This window comes from Leuciscus leuciscus (genome assembly GCF_965113295.1).
Source record: "Leuciscus leuciscus genome assembly, chromosome: 25".
NCBI lineage: Eukaryota > Metazoa > Chordata > Actinopteri > Cypriniformes > Leuciscidae > Leuciscus > Leuciscus leuciscus.
This window is the reverse complement of record NC_138724.1, coordinates 32,386,345-32,401,344: the sequence shown is the minus strand read 5'-3', so window position 1 is coordinate 32,401,344 and position 15,000 is coordinate 32,386,345. Positions and strand designations below refer to the sequence as shown.

Genomic DNA, 15,000 nt, shown 5'->3' with positions numbered 1-15,000 from the left:
GGCCTATAAATATCGCTCGCAGGCAGCTATTATCTGGTTTTTCATCATCGAAGCAACCAGAGCGTGTGCATGCACGGCAAGATACGCAGTACTCGTTCCCTCTTCTAGAGAGAACCGAGGTTACGTTAGTAACCGAGTACGTTCTCTTACGAGAGGTCTCTCGTACTGCGTAAGATATCTTACGCTAGGGGACCCAATGTAAAACGCCGTGCATGCTGAGATCTGACACCAAAGACCCAAGGGCGAAAGCCCGGGGTACATATAGTGCACAATCACTCAGGGAACTCACAGGGAGTCCGGGAAGAGGGAGGGGTGCAGCCTCACTTTTCCACATATAGTAGCGTCGATGGGACGCGAATTTCATCATACAGACAGGGCGGGGTACGGCCTGAACTGATGGGGAAAAAGTGGGTCTTACACAGTTTGCCCAGCTTTATACTGTCGAACATTGAGCTGTGCTCAGCAGACGCAGCATTCTGAGCTGATCGCATCAGGTCAGATAATACTGGTAAATTTAGACCGACAGCAGCCTGGCCTGCAGGGCGGGAACCTCTAGGTTATAAAACCTTATAAATGTAGACGGGGAGGCCCAGCCTGCCGCCATACAAATATCTTGCAAGGCAATCCCACTTGACCAGGCCCACGAAGAGGCCATGCCTCTCGTGGAGTGCGCTCTGACACCCAATGGGCACTGCATGCCCTTGGAGGCGTATGCCAGCGCTATAGCATCAACTATCCATCTGGATAGGCTCTGTTTCGACGCGGCTAGTCCCTTAGAACGTCCGCTAAACGAAACAAAAAGCTGCTCCGTCTGTCTGAAAAACAGACGAGCGAGACACATAAGCTCGTAATGCCCTGACTGGGCAAAGGAGGCTCGCGTCTTTTTTCCTCATCAGGGACCGGTAGGGCTGACAGGGAGATAACCTGCGCCCTAAACGGTGTGTTGAGGGATTTTGGAACATAACCGTGCTTAGGTTTGAGTATAACTTTTGAGTCATTGGGCCCAAACTCCATGCACGCCGCGCTCACAGAGAGCGCGTGCAGATCCCGTATGCGCTTCACTGAAGCGAGAGCCAGCAAAAACACCGTCTTGAAAGACAGGTGTTTCAAATCGATTGACTGTAAAGGCTCAAATGGCGCACCTTTCATGGCTTCCAGAACCGTAGAAAGGTCCCATACGGGGACTGAGGGAGGTCTGGGAGGATTCAGTCTCTTAGCCCCTCTAAGGAAGCGGATGACTAAATCGTTCCTTCCTATTGACTGACCAAGCGTTGTTTCTGAGAACGCTGCTATAGCCGCCACATAAACTTTGAGCGTGGAGGGGGCCCTGCCCCCATCCAACAGCTCTTGTAGGAAGGAAAGCACCTCCGTCACACCACAGTTTGTGGGTGACACACCACGGGCTGTGCACCAGCCCGAAAACACCGACCATTTCGAAGAATAGAGTCGTCTTGTAGACGGAGCTCTAGCCTGCGTGATCGTGTTTAATACTCCTTTAGGGAGTCCAACATGTACCCGTTGATGGCCCAGACATGAAGGGACCATAGTTCCGGGTGAGGATGCCAGATCGAGCCGCGGGCCTGTGAGAGGAGATCTCTCCTGATTGGTACTGGCCACGGGGCAGTACTTGCTAACTGCATCACGACTGGGAACCAAGGTTGGTTTTTCCAGAACGGTGCTACCAGCAGTACTGAGCATCCTTCTTCCCTGATCCGTTCTATCACCTGAGGCAGGAGAGAGACGGGGGGAAAAGCATAGAGCGGGTGGCGGGGCCACACATGGGCCAGCGCGCTCCTGCTCTTGGAGAAAAATTCTTGACAGTGAGCGTTTTCTTGAGACGCAAACAGGTCCACTTCCGCTCTGCCAAATTTCTTCCACAGCAGATGGACTGTCTGTGGGTGTAGAGACCACTCGCCTGCCGGAACATTGTTCCTGGACAGTCTGTCCGGTCCTATATTCAAGATCCCTGGCACGTGCGCTGCTCTGAGCGAGCGCAGGTTGCACTGAGCCCATACCAGGAGGCGTTCTGCCAGCCTGTACAGTTTCTCGGATCTGATGCCGCCCTGGCGATTTATGTAGGACACCACAGACATGTTGTCCGAACGGACCAAGACGTGGTGACCTTTTATTTGGGGACAAAAACACGTCAGCGCGTTGTCTACTGCCAGCCTTTCGAGGCAGTTTATGTGCAGGAGCTTCTCCCGTTCTGACCATTGGCCGAAGAACGGTCTGCCCTCGAGCAGCGCTCCCCATCCCGAGGTGGACGCGTCCGTGGACACCACTTTGACCCTCGAGGAAGTCCCCAGGCTTACACCTGATTGGTACCAGTCGTTCGCTTTCCAGGGTTTCAGAGCTGTGACGCACTTCTGATTGACCCTGAGGCGAAGCAAACCGGGTGCCCACGCTTCGCGTGGGACTCGCGCTTTCAGCCAAAACTGCAGCGGGCGCATGCGGAGCAGGCCCAGCTGGAGCACTGACGATGCTGAGGCCATGAGACCTAGCATCTTCTGAAATCTCTTGAGCGGGACAGACGCGCCGCAGCGAAAAGAGTTCGCTGTGCGTCGAATGTCTACCGCGCGCTGTTGTGATAGTCGCGCTATCATGGATAGTGAGTCCAGTTCTGTGCCCAGGAAAGATATTTTCTGACTGGGTGACAGGGAGCTCTTCGCCCAATTGACACTCAGACCCAAATCCTCGAGGTGATCGAGTAAAATGGTCGTGTGTTCTATGAGCACTGCGCGAGATTGCGCTAGAATCAGCCAATCGTCCAAATAGTTTAGCACTCGCATGCCTCTCATTCTGTGGGGTGCGAGCGCCGCATCCATGCACTTCGTAAATGTACGGGGTGCCAGGGACAAGCCGAACGGCAGGACTGTGTACTGATATGCCTGGCCCTCGAAGGCGAATCTCAAATATCGCCTGTGACGTGACGCTATCTGTATTTGAAAATACGCGTCTTTCAGATCTATTGACACAAACCAATCTCCTTGGCGAATCTGCACAAGGATTTGCCTGGTCGTGAGCATCCTGAACTGTCGCTTCACAAGCACTTTGTTCAGTTGCCTTAGATCTAGTATGGGTCTGAGACCCCCGTCTTTTTTCGGTACCAGGAAGTATCTGCTGTATAGCCCTCCTTCGCTCTGAACTTGGCAGTCATGGCCTAGTGGTTAGGGAGTTGAACTGGTAACCCAAAGGTTGCTGGTTCGATTCCAGAGCCGGTGGGAAATGACTGAGGTGCCCTTGAGCAAGGCACCTAACCCCTAATCGCTCCCCGGGCGCCACACAAAGGCTGCCCGCTGCTCTGGGTGTGTGTATCCACGTTTGCAGTGTATGTGTGTGTTAACTACTCACTACTCTGCTCCTAATGTGTGTGCATTAACTTGGATGGGTTAAATGCAGAGGTCAAATTCCAAGTATGGGTTACCATACTTGGCCGTCACGTGTCACTTTCACTTTCACTTTTTCAACTTGAGAGAGAGGCTCTATGGCCCCTTTGCTCAATAGTTTCGTCACTTCGGCTCGAAGTAGATGTGCTACTTCTGTTTTTACCGTGGTCTCGACGCGCGCCACATAGCGGCGAGGGCGTCGGCGAAACTGCAGCGAATAGCCTCTTTCTATAATGTTCAGCACCCACTTCGAAACCCCGGGTAGCTTTGCCCATGCGTCTGCATGGATAGCTAGGGGTTGAATACGAAGCGCGCTCCGCTCGCTCAGCGATGGAGAAGCTTCGGCGTGCTGTAACACAAGCATGGCGCTCGTGACATTTGAGGCATGGGGCGCGCTGATAACAGCGGGCAGATTGCCCGCGCTCGACTCCTCTGCGGTGGTCAACCGCGAGGGGGAGGGCTGGGCGGTTCCCGTAGCAACTGTCATGTCTATGTGTGGATGTGGGCGCGGGACAGCGGGCACATATCACACCGAAAGCATCGTTCGCTTGAGTGAAGCGAGTGCACGTTGGTTTCGTTTTTACAGAAACCGTGAGACATGCATAACGTGGTGTTAGTGGGCACTGGGTAGTGGGCACATTCACCATGTTTGAAGCGCAATCGATCTGAGTCGATTCATGTGCGCAAGCCCTGTGTGACGGGCTGTGCTTGTGTGTAGAGATGGGCACTGGGCAGTGGGCATTCTTTCTACACATAAAGCACCATCGGCCGTGGCCGGGACACCAGAAAAATTCACGCTTATGGGATTTATCTGGGTAGCCGTAAAAACGGCGTTTGTGTGCAGGCAAGCGGGTGACAGAACCGACTTGTTTACTGCAGGATACACTGGAACAGTCACATTTACTGGAACTGAACGAGCGAGAAGTTGCCATAGAAACAGAGAGCGTCAACATGCTGGCGTTTATTGCAGGCCTGCGTGCATTACAACAGGCTTGTTCACTGCAATATTGACATTTCCAGTCGCCTGAGTTCCAGAGGGGAATGGGAAATGTATAGGAAAAAGGAGGTTGGTCCGTCCGCAGCGGGACCAGAAAAACTCCCCTTTTTTTCCTTACGCCAGTGACGCACGGAACACCATAGAAACGGTGTTTGGGTGCAGGCGAGCGGGTTGTACAACGCGCTCGTTGGCTGCAAAATACACATCTGCAGTCGCCTTTTCAGGGAACTGACAGAGCGAGCATTGACGGCATAATTTTATCTGCCGGTAGACCCGGGGATCGAACGCGGGTCTCTCGCGTGCAAAACCTGAGTGTCTGCCACTGGGCCACAGGGGGAGACACATTACAACTCAGTTAGCGCGAGTATTATAAGAGAGCGTCAACGTGCTGGCGTTTGTTTGCAGGCATGCGTGTATTACAACAGGCTTGCTCACTGCAATACTGACATTTCCAGTCGCCCGAACTTTAGAGGGGAATGAGAAATGTACGAGAAAGAGGAGGTCGGTCCGTCCGCGGGGGGACCAGAAACGCTCTTTTCTCCTTTCGCCAGTGACGCACGGAAACCATAGAAACGGTGTTTGGGTGCAGGCGAGCGGGTTGTGCCACGCGCTCGTTGGCTGCAAAATGCACATCTGCAGTCGCTTTTCAGGGAACTGACAGAGCGAAGCATTGGCGGCATAATTTTAACTGCCGCTAGACCGGTATTCGAACTCCGGTCTCTCGTGAGGAAAACCAATGATTCCGCCACTGAGCCACAGGGGGGGAACACAAAGGCTTTCGGATGCACGAGCATATAACAGCGTCACATGCTTTCTTCGGCGTATGCTTGCAGGCGCGCTTGTATTAAAACAGGCTCGCCTGCTGCAATATTGATATTTCCAGTCGCATGATCAGGGAACTGGGAAATGTATGAGAAATTGAAGGTCAGTCCATCCTCGGAGGGACTAAAGACACACCTTTCTCCTTTCGCCGGTGAGTGACGCATGAATGGGGCGCAGAGGCAGGGTAGCTTTCTTATAACGTAAAGAAAAACTAACCCCGACCGTCCGCTTCCAGCCTCCCTTGTGAGCGGCGCAGTTTGCGCGGCTTGAACAGAGGGAGAGAGAAAGCTAGCCCCGTGACCGCCCGCTCCTGACATCCTCTGTGAGCGGCGCGGTGTGCGCGGCTCGAACAGAGGGAGAACAGGTATCGTCCCCCAAGCAGGCAAGGCAAGCGGGCGAACCGGCAAGCTTTGCGGGTTGGGGGTGGGGGGGCGGAGGAGCAGTCTCGGAGAAGGATGCCAGGTGAGTCCTCAGAGTCACCATAGGCAGTACCTAACTCGCAGTGAGGGCAGTCGCCGTCAGCGAGTGCGAGAGCTGCGTGATCAGGAAAAGGGGCGTCTTGAAAAAGACGCCCAGCTCTTTTAGTGCAATGGGAGTGTGTGTCGCGGCGGCGAGCACACACACATACATAAACACAGTAGCAGAGAAAGGATATAACGCCGGATAGCGCAGCAGGAAGGCAAGGAAGGCGGCGCGGCCAGCGACTTCAGTGACTCGTCCCGCTGAAGATGCTCTCTCTCAGACGGCGCGGCTTCTTATCCAGCTCCAGCGATGCGTGTGCTTCGCTTGAAGGATGAAAAATCAGATAATAGCTGCCTGCGAGCGATATTTATAGGCCTAGACCACGCCCATTTCGGCGGGACGTGACGCAGCGGGCGCGAAGTGCCCTGATTGGGTCTGACGTCACGCCAGGCCTCGCTCGATAGGCTGCTGCAGTTGCCGTAGAGCAGCCAATAGGCGCGCGAGCTGTCTCGCCTATGTCTGCATTGCTGCTGCAACGCGTTTTGCATTATTACAAAATTAAGGATAATTTTTGGCTTCAATATCTCGCGGAAAAGGATTTTCCCCTAGCGTAAGATATCTTACGCAGTACGAGAGACCTCTCGTAAGAGAACCCACATTTATCATCAGTATCTGGACTAAAGCGTTTCTCTAGATCCACAAAACCCTGGTGTAATCTGGTGTAATCCCAAGTTTTGGAAAAGGGTCTCTTATGTCCAGAGTCACTCTTCCATTCTTAAAAGCCTTTATTAAAGTCAATTCCTCCTTTGTCAGTCTTGTTTTCCAAATATCCATTATGGTTAGCGTGTGGCGCATTGACCTCTGACCCAACAGAGTAGCTTCTGCATTTATATCACTCATCTCAGGTCCAGCCATGTTAACTATGTGCCTCAATGCCACAGTTTTAGAAGTAAACTATGAGTCTCAATCAGTTCATTTAAAGCACGACTTGAAGCAATATGAGGTTCCATATGATTCCGATCTAGTCTATAATTCCCTGTACAATTAAAGTCCCCGCCCAAAAACAGAAAATCATCAGAACTACAATTCTGTAGAATTGTATTTACATTTTTGAGAAAGAGTACTCTTTCATTACCATTTGTTGGTGCATAAACATTAATAAAAACAGCCTTGAATTTTTCAAACTGAACCCTTACAAATATTAGTCTGCCAGGTATCACATGTTTAACCTCACATGATAGGTGAGAAATTCTTAGCAAAAAGGACAGCCACCCCTCCTCTAGTAGAGCTCATGTGAGTAAGAAACACTTCACCCTCCCACTCTTTTTTCCAGTCAATTTCATTAATACAGTCACTGTGTGTTTCTTGGACAAATGTTACATCAATATTCTTTTGTCTGATAAGCTCAAACAGCATTGCTATTTAATGTATATCTCGGGCTCCATTCAAATTAAGAGAGCTCACCCTCATCACACTCATTAAAATAAATAGTATGAGGGGACATAAACCAAACAAAAACATAGGAAAACAGCGATTATGTGGTTTCGAAGCCATCTTCAGTTTGTACTTCTAATTTCAGTTTGGAAACAAGTTTCTTTAATCTGTATATTTCTTGAACTGTAAACTGTTCCCCTCCTACAGGGAATTAGAACCTTGAAAGATTTATTTTTTAATAATATTTTCTGTTCCTTTGAGGAGCTTGTACACAATTTTTCCTTGTCTAAAACCAGTTTCTTTAGATATCTACAGATAAGGAGTTTCATTAAGTCAGTATTCAAATATTTTCCTGAATTACCTGCTCCCTCAGTTATTGATGCACTGCTGGGTTTAAAACCAGAGAGCAGAGGATTAATCTCTAGCATATATTCTCTTATAAGCACCATAAATCCTCGAAGCCCAGACCATGTTAAAAACTCCTGGCAGCTTGACCTGGGTAGAGACTTTACTGATACGGAATGGGGTCGCATTTTAGACAAAGAACATTCATCATCACCCTGTGCCAGACATGCTCTCATTCAATTTAAAATACTTCATAGGTTACATTTCACTAATTCAAAATTAGCTTGGATCTATCCCACTATTAATCCTGCATGCAACAGATGCCTACATTCGCCAGCCACAACAGCCCATATGTTTTGGTCATGCCCGACACTGGTTTTGGAAAGATATCTTTAAATCTTTCAGTGACATGTCTCTATTGAGCCTGACCCCCTGTTAGCTGTCTTCGGTACTAGCCCGAAAAATATTGTGCTTAAGGAAGGAATGTGTAAGGTTTACCACTCTGTTGGCAAGACGCTTAATTCTTCTCCAGTGGAAAAAAGCTGAGCCCCCAACACATAATAGATGGATTAAAGAAGTAATGTATTACATCCAGCTTGAAAAAAATCAAATTCACTGTCAGAGGTTCAAAAAGCACATTTTTTGAAACATGGTCACCTTTCCTAGCGTATTTTGATGACTTGCAATTTTCAGAGGGAGGGGCCACCTAAACACCTGTACAGATGTGGACCTAGAGATTTTATTGTATTCTTTATTCTCTTTATTTGATGATCTGTTACTTGTCTGTTTCATACCCTTCCATGTCAGTTACAATTCTGGTTGAATGGACAATTTTGAGGCAAATATAAGGTGAATGATTCCTTCCTTCATTCATTTACTTATTGATTTATATACTTATTTATCTGGTTTTTTTTATTGTTTTTTTTATTTTATTTTTATTTTATTTTTTATTATCTATTTTTATTATTGCTGTACCTACATGATATATGCACCTTATACCTTGAATATGCACACTACTGCAATGTATCTGTTTGCTGTCTTTGAGGATAGTGTATGATGTCTTTGAACTGTAAGCTATGTGTTCATGTTGAGTCGCACGAGGGAAATGAGGGAGTATTGTAGGATGTTTGTTATAATGTCTCTTTTTGTTGCAATTGTTTTTTTTTTGTTGTTGTTTTTTGCATATTTTGTTATAAAAATGGTTATAAATAAAGTACTAAAAAAAAAAAAAAAACTGTTCCCCTCCTTCACTTCTCATTAGCATTGTCACTGAGTTAATAAACATTCTGCGGTCACCAAAAAACTCCTCAAACTGGACATTTTTCACATTTTTCGTTCTTTGCAGGAATGATTTTATTTTGTCAAAGTTGTAATCACTGCGTCGACCTCGTCCTGTCCTACTGTCCACTACTTCACCATCAGAATCATCAATCATCCTGCCTTCAGTATCAAGTTTATCAGATTCTGTTTTTGTTTGTCTACTCATTTTTTGCCATTTCCGTACTCTTCCTATTTCTCTTTCTCTTAGTATTGGGTACTTTTGAAAAGTGTTTCATCACAAGCAATGTCTGTCACCATCTCTTCCTCCTCCACAATAGACTCAGCCACATTAACAACATCAGTAGACACTGTAACCAGTTTTTTCTCAACATTTTCTGTATTTCGCCCCGCGGCATTACTGCCATCATCATCATCTTCTTCACTAACAGAATCCTCCGTCACCATCGCGCTACTGTTATCGGCCCCGGCTCTGGCTCTGGCTCTGGCTCTGGGTCTACCTCATCTGTTCTCTCAGGACACACACGCCTAACGTGTCCTGTTCGCCCACAGCCAAAACACTTCATAGTATCATCAGATGATACAAACACAACGTAATCAAAGCCGTCAATTTTGAATTTAAACGACACATTCAGTTCATCCAAATCACTCTTTAGGATCATAAGTAGATGCCGTCTAAAACACACAACATGCTTAAGCAATGGCGATATACACCCTAATGGGATCCTTTTCATTTGTGAGACAACTTTTCCATGCCTAGACAATTCATTAATCAAGAGCTCATCTTTAATGAAAGGTGGTACATTCGATAATGTTATCTTTCTTACTATGGAGCTTTTAATACGACAAAACGATTTGAATTTGAATCGTGTAAATTTGAATTATTTGCAAGTGTAATCTAACAAAATTGAATTTTAGGTGGTAGTTTAAATAGTTCTGAATTTTATTTTTTTTAAACAAATATTGAACATTTGAAATTTAACAAATTGAAATGTTTTTATGGCTGAATTTTATAGACATGTATTTTCAAACAGCTCGTTGTTTTTGTTCTGAATTCGTATATTGCAAATATTCAGTTTAAAAAAATACAGATTCAAGTTTTCAAGATGAAGAAATTCGGAACTTCAAATTCAGTTTTCTAAAATTCAATCTCAAAAATTCAAATTAAAAAATTCAGCTCTTACAGAAAGTAGGTCACAGGTCATCCACAGGGAAGAGTAAAGGATCTCAGATAAGTCGAACAGAGCATTTTGGCTGCACTGCAGTAGTTTTCTGCCGCAAACGCGGTGGTGGTTCAAGAGAATCCGTGTATCTTTCGTTCAGTCGTTTTTTATTTAATATTAAGAGTAGAAAAATGAGAAAACAGCTTGAATATTAGATTTCTAATATTCTAGTAATAATAGTCCGCTGTTGCACGGAGCTTACAAAACTTAACACGTGTATTGCAACTATAGGCTATATTTCATTTCCTCATCAAACAACTAGACTAACGAATGGCTCGGTACAACAGAAGAGCCCAGAAAGGGCTTTTCCTCTGAGTAGACCAGCAGTTGGTCTGAATTTGCTATAACCTATAGCCTATTTTCTGGACTGTATAGGCTAAGTCACGTTTTATCATGAAACACGCTGTGATTTATTCCAAAGTGACTCGGGCATATATAATGCATTTAACGTTAAATAATATAAATGTTGACTTTCAAAAGTAGGCGCGCCAAGATGGCTATTCTCTGTATTTTGGTAAACGTGTCCTGAATTACTACTCCGGTCTGCACTACACTGTTTACGTTCTCAATGGTATCAGGGAAGATAACCACAGCACTGTTCATTCGAGAAGCAGATATTATGCTATTAAAACCAACAGCGTTACCCACAGCCAAACTACAATCCTCCACAGAGCAGTTCATCACAGGCGCGAGTTCTGGTTCCTTCACTGTTGCCTCTGTCTTACTTAGTTGGGGACACTTAATATTCAACAGTATTATTGATCTCCTGCACTGACACTGCTGTACGAGAACAGCACTGAGCGGGGCGATGACATTTAATAGATGAAATGAACTAATTTAATAGCCGAGGAACTGCATCAACACTATCAGCTGAACAGCCGAAATGCATCATTTCCCAGTTATCTCTGTGAAGCTTGAAACGATCTCTACTGTATAAAGCGCTGTGGAAATAAAGGTGACTTGACCTTCATGTCACTCAAAGCTGTTTGATTTTGTCGTGTAAAAAATAAACTTTACTAATGGTGAGGCTGAAAAAGCAAAGCAGTGTCTGTAAAAGCTTTTACTCTTGCAAGACGGTCAATCAAACAATACAGAGATGCTCTGTCCGTGAGACTCATACACTTATAGCTCTCACCCCCTTCAGATGTGTAAGGGCTTTCCACTCCTCAGCTGTGTTATCTAACGAACACAAGGCTTCGAGAAACTGGCTATAGGCTACAGACGTGAACACACAAGCCTTCTGAGGAAGTGTTAAAGGCTACAGAGGTGAACACGTGAGCGGCGTCTGGGTCTGCCTCAAGCTCCTGGTGTAGAGGAGCAAGGTCACGCTTCCCAGAATGCAGCTGGGAGACAGCAGAATCAGCATTCCTGATATCGCTATAGCATTTATCCAGAGCTGTTTCCCTGCTGGGGAAGTGATCAAACTGATGGATTTTTCAGAGATCACATCGGTTAGAGTGTGCTAAGATAACAGTAGCAGCATCAGGAGATGAAGTGCCTGTTGATCATGTCGTGCAGTTCTCTGAGTGCGCTGTCCTTACTAGTCGAGGAGGGATGTACACTGTATAACGCACAGGGCAAATAAAAGGGTCTGCATTTCACAGTAATATACTGTGTTAGCGGAGTCCCAGGATAGTTTGACGAGGTTAGCCCTTCGTTCCCCCCACGTGTGTCGGCTCTGGGAACGGTGTTACGGCTTCGTCGGGAGTCCTCTGTCTGAACCACGTTTCACAGAAACATAAAACGGGACAATCCCGGATGTTCCTCTGTCCGGATGATCCGACTGAAAAGATCATCCGCCTTGTTTGCTATACGCTGATTTCACGCAGCCGCCATTTTGAAATCGAAAGTGAGGCTCCGGTGGGAAGAACCCCGGAAGTAACGATAAACAACAATGCCTTGGATTACCAACCTAAAGCTGCTGCCGCGATTTACACTAATGGATGTTAATATCCAATATAGGATATGTATATAGTTCATTCCTGCTTCTTCTTTTTACATTCTGAATTATATATATAAAAATGTATTTTATTTATAAATGAATTTCACTGTATATAGTCTAAAGTATGAAAGAAATGTATGTACATTTTTAGAATTGACACAACATCATTAAACACAACAATACGCCATCGCGTTCACGACTCTCCTGTGATTAAAGGCGACACTTCCGGTTTTCTTCCCACCGGAGCCTCGCTTTCGATTTCAAAATAACGGCTGCGTGAAATCAGCGTATAGGGACTGGACATTAGCAAGGAGAGTGATCGGAAGAGTTAGCTAACCAGTCGGCGGAGTCTCCGTTACGCTTCTTATATGGTTTGATATGACTTGCTATTCTAAGATTTTCCATGACAACTTGCTGAAGATATTCTTCTGAAGATATTTTGAAGAATGTTGGGAACCAAACAACATTGGACCCCATTGATTGAACACAGGGACATTTCTCAATGAAGAAGAAGAAGAATGAAAGTCATAGAGGTTTGAACGGCATGATGGAGAGTAAATGATGACAGAATGAAACTGGCTTTAATGAAGCAGACTGACTAAACTCTGATTAAAGTTTCTAATTAAAACAACTTCAAAATCTCATCTGGAGAAAATGAAGTGTGCACAAACCTGTGAAGATGAGCTGGTGTTGGGTTAGCGCTCTCTGTGAATCTCTCAGCCGACACTAGATGGAGACAGAAACCAGGAGGACTTCTACACACACTGAGAATTAAAGGTCCCATTCCATGGATTATTTTTATTATTTTATCATGTTTCCAGGGGTGCCCTTATAATGTTAGTATGTTTTTTAGATCAAAAATTGTTATAATTTAGAAATAAAAGGCATATTTCCTAGCCTGATTTCATTCCCTGGTTTGAACACTCTGTTTGAAGGGGCGTGTCTGCTGAGAGACTTCAGCGTAAACGCCCTCTGCTGTGATTGGCTGAAATGCTTGCATAATATCTGGCATTACATGTGAAACTATCTGGAAAACTTTTACTATTACAGTTATTATACGTTTTTACTATTACAGCTATCGGGATTAACGAATCATGAGAAGTTTTTTAAGTATTTAGATCTATTTCAATCACATAAAAAATTGCAGTGACGAGCATTGAGCAGATGACAGCCTGTTGATCGCGTGAAAAAAGATCTTATCATTGCAACGCAGTTTCAGCACTCACTAATGATTTCACCAATGCAAACATGAGGTATATAAATACAGTAAGAGCTTCGTTGTGCAGTGTAACAGCGTCATTGATTTCATAACGAGTTTTGGCAAGTGTCCATATTAAACTCGCGCTGTGTGATTGACAGCTTGGACGATTGGAAAGGGGTTGTTCTTTGATCGCTTTCTGTATATTAATCACAGTTTAAGTAAGATTATTTTCATCCTACTAAGAGAAACGATGTGAAGAGTGATCGCTACTTCCATATTAAATCACTACTTACCGCTTGCTGGAATATAGTTGAAATTTCCCCCTTCGTCAATATGAAACGCTGAGAGAAGCCTGCTTGATATTATCCCAGGTTAGAAAAACAGTCCGTGGTGAAAAGGACAGAGCAAACTAACAACTTCGAATTAAACTTTTGCGGTATCCGATTATAGGTAAACATCAACCGTCTGTTGACATTTCGTCATACGCCTGTGTTCCTGTGGGCGGAGGTTAGTCTAAACCAGCGGTTCCCAAACTTTTTTTCCTGCGCACCCCCTACTATATGTCCCAACCGGGTTGGCGCACCCCCAATCCCCACTTCAAAAAAATAACGCAACAAAGCTTTGTTTTATCGCCATATAAAGACTCATGTTTAATCATGCGCAAATAACCAGAACACGCATGACAATAACAGCATCAACAAAGTTTCAATATAATGCAACAAAGCTACGCACAAGCTTCCTCTTTTAAGAGAACGAGTGACAGACACAGGCTCAGTAACAGAAAGCACGGTTATTTTCAGCCGCGTAATTTAGTTTTCTTTAAAAACGAAATATTTTGTAACATTACACATGTGACATGTTTTAATGTCACTTTTGATCACTTTAATGCATCCTTACTGAAAAAAAATTCTGACTAACCAACACATTTTTGAACGGCAGTGTACATTTAGTTGGTCATTATTGCAATATAAACACTATCAGAGTGATCAACAAGGTATCTCTTCTTTTACCAGTCGAAGACGGAGCAACTTTCTGCTCTTATGTTTACTCCGTGCACTGTCAAGGGCTTCATCATATTTGTCATGGTACTGGTCTTTGCAGCAATTATTTTACCGCAAATACTGCATCGCGCGCTGTTGGCATTGAGCCTGGAGAAATGTAGCCACACTTTTGATCGACTTTTCCACATCTTTATGGTATTGTGTCAGGGACGTGCGGTCAGGGTAGGCAGGGTAGGCAGTGCCTCACCAAAGGAAATGTTGACATTACATTTATTAATTCCAAGAGCTTTATTAATTCACCACAATATTAATTGCATTTATTTTATTCCAAATATAAATTTTTGTAACAAAAATTTTCAGGAATACACATATAATATACTCATTTTGCCATTGTTTGCTCCTAAAACCATTGTTTCATGCAGGAAATTCAAGGCCATGGCCATTGAGGCAGAGGTTAGCAGTGCCTCCTTTGGTCCAAGAACAGTTTACGTAGATTTGCGCATGCGCAGTCAGTTCTCATGCTGTCTTGAATTATCAACATTGAGGCAGAGACCGAGCTTGCTTCATGTCACGTGATCCACTCGCTCTCACTAAATCCGCGCTTCCCGATACTTAGCATCTAGCGGCGCCTAGCGTTGGCTGTCAACAGGCCCGGGGTGGGGAATCGGGAGAATTCCCGGTGGGCCGCTTCACTTTTGGGCCGGTCGAGGATTTATTTATTTTTTTCACATTTGTCACGTTAGTTACACACGTTCTGCTTTCTGACACCGCAGCACGCAGCCTCTGCATGGGTTGTACCATGTGAGGGAGTTCTCCCCTCCCCTCCTATAGAGTTGGTTGGGTCCATAGCCCGTCTTTTCCAAAACGTTTTCTCAGGAAGGCTACCGCGGCACCGCCGGCGCCTACCGA

The 15,000-nt window shown here is 45.4% G+C and overlaps 1 protein-coding gene across 2 annotated transcripts in view; it reads right to left on the bottom strand.

Moving 5' to 3' along the window:
• The window catches only part of cntn1a (contactin 1a), an 83,701-nt gene extending 69,935 nt beyond the window's left edge, over positions 1–13,766 (bottom strand). The window contains exons 1-2 of one of the 2 annotated variants that reach the window (XM_082160647.1): positions 13,384–13,766; positions 12,561–12,615 (exon numbers count right to left, since the gene is read on the bottom strand). The gene's annotated coding sequence lies outside the window, so the exon portion shown is untranslated. The remainder of the gene's footprint in view (positions 1–12,560; positions 12,616–13,383) is intronic. The other variant, XM_082160646.1, reaches the window with a different exon arrangement.
• Positions 13,767–15,000: the final 1,234 nt, after the last annotated feature.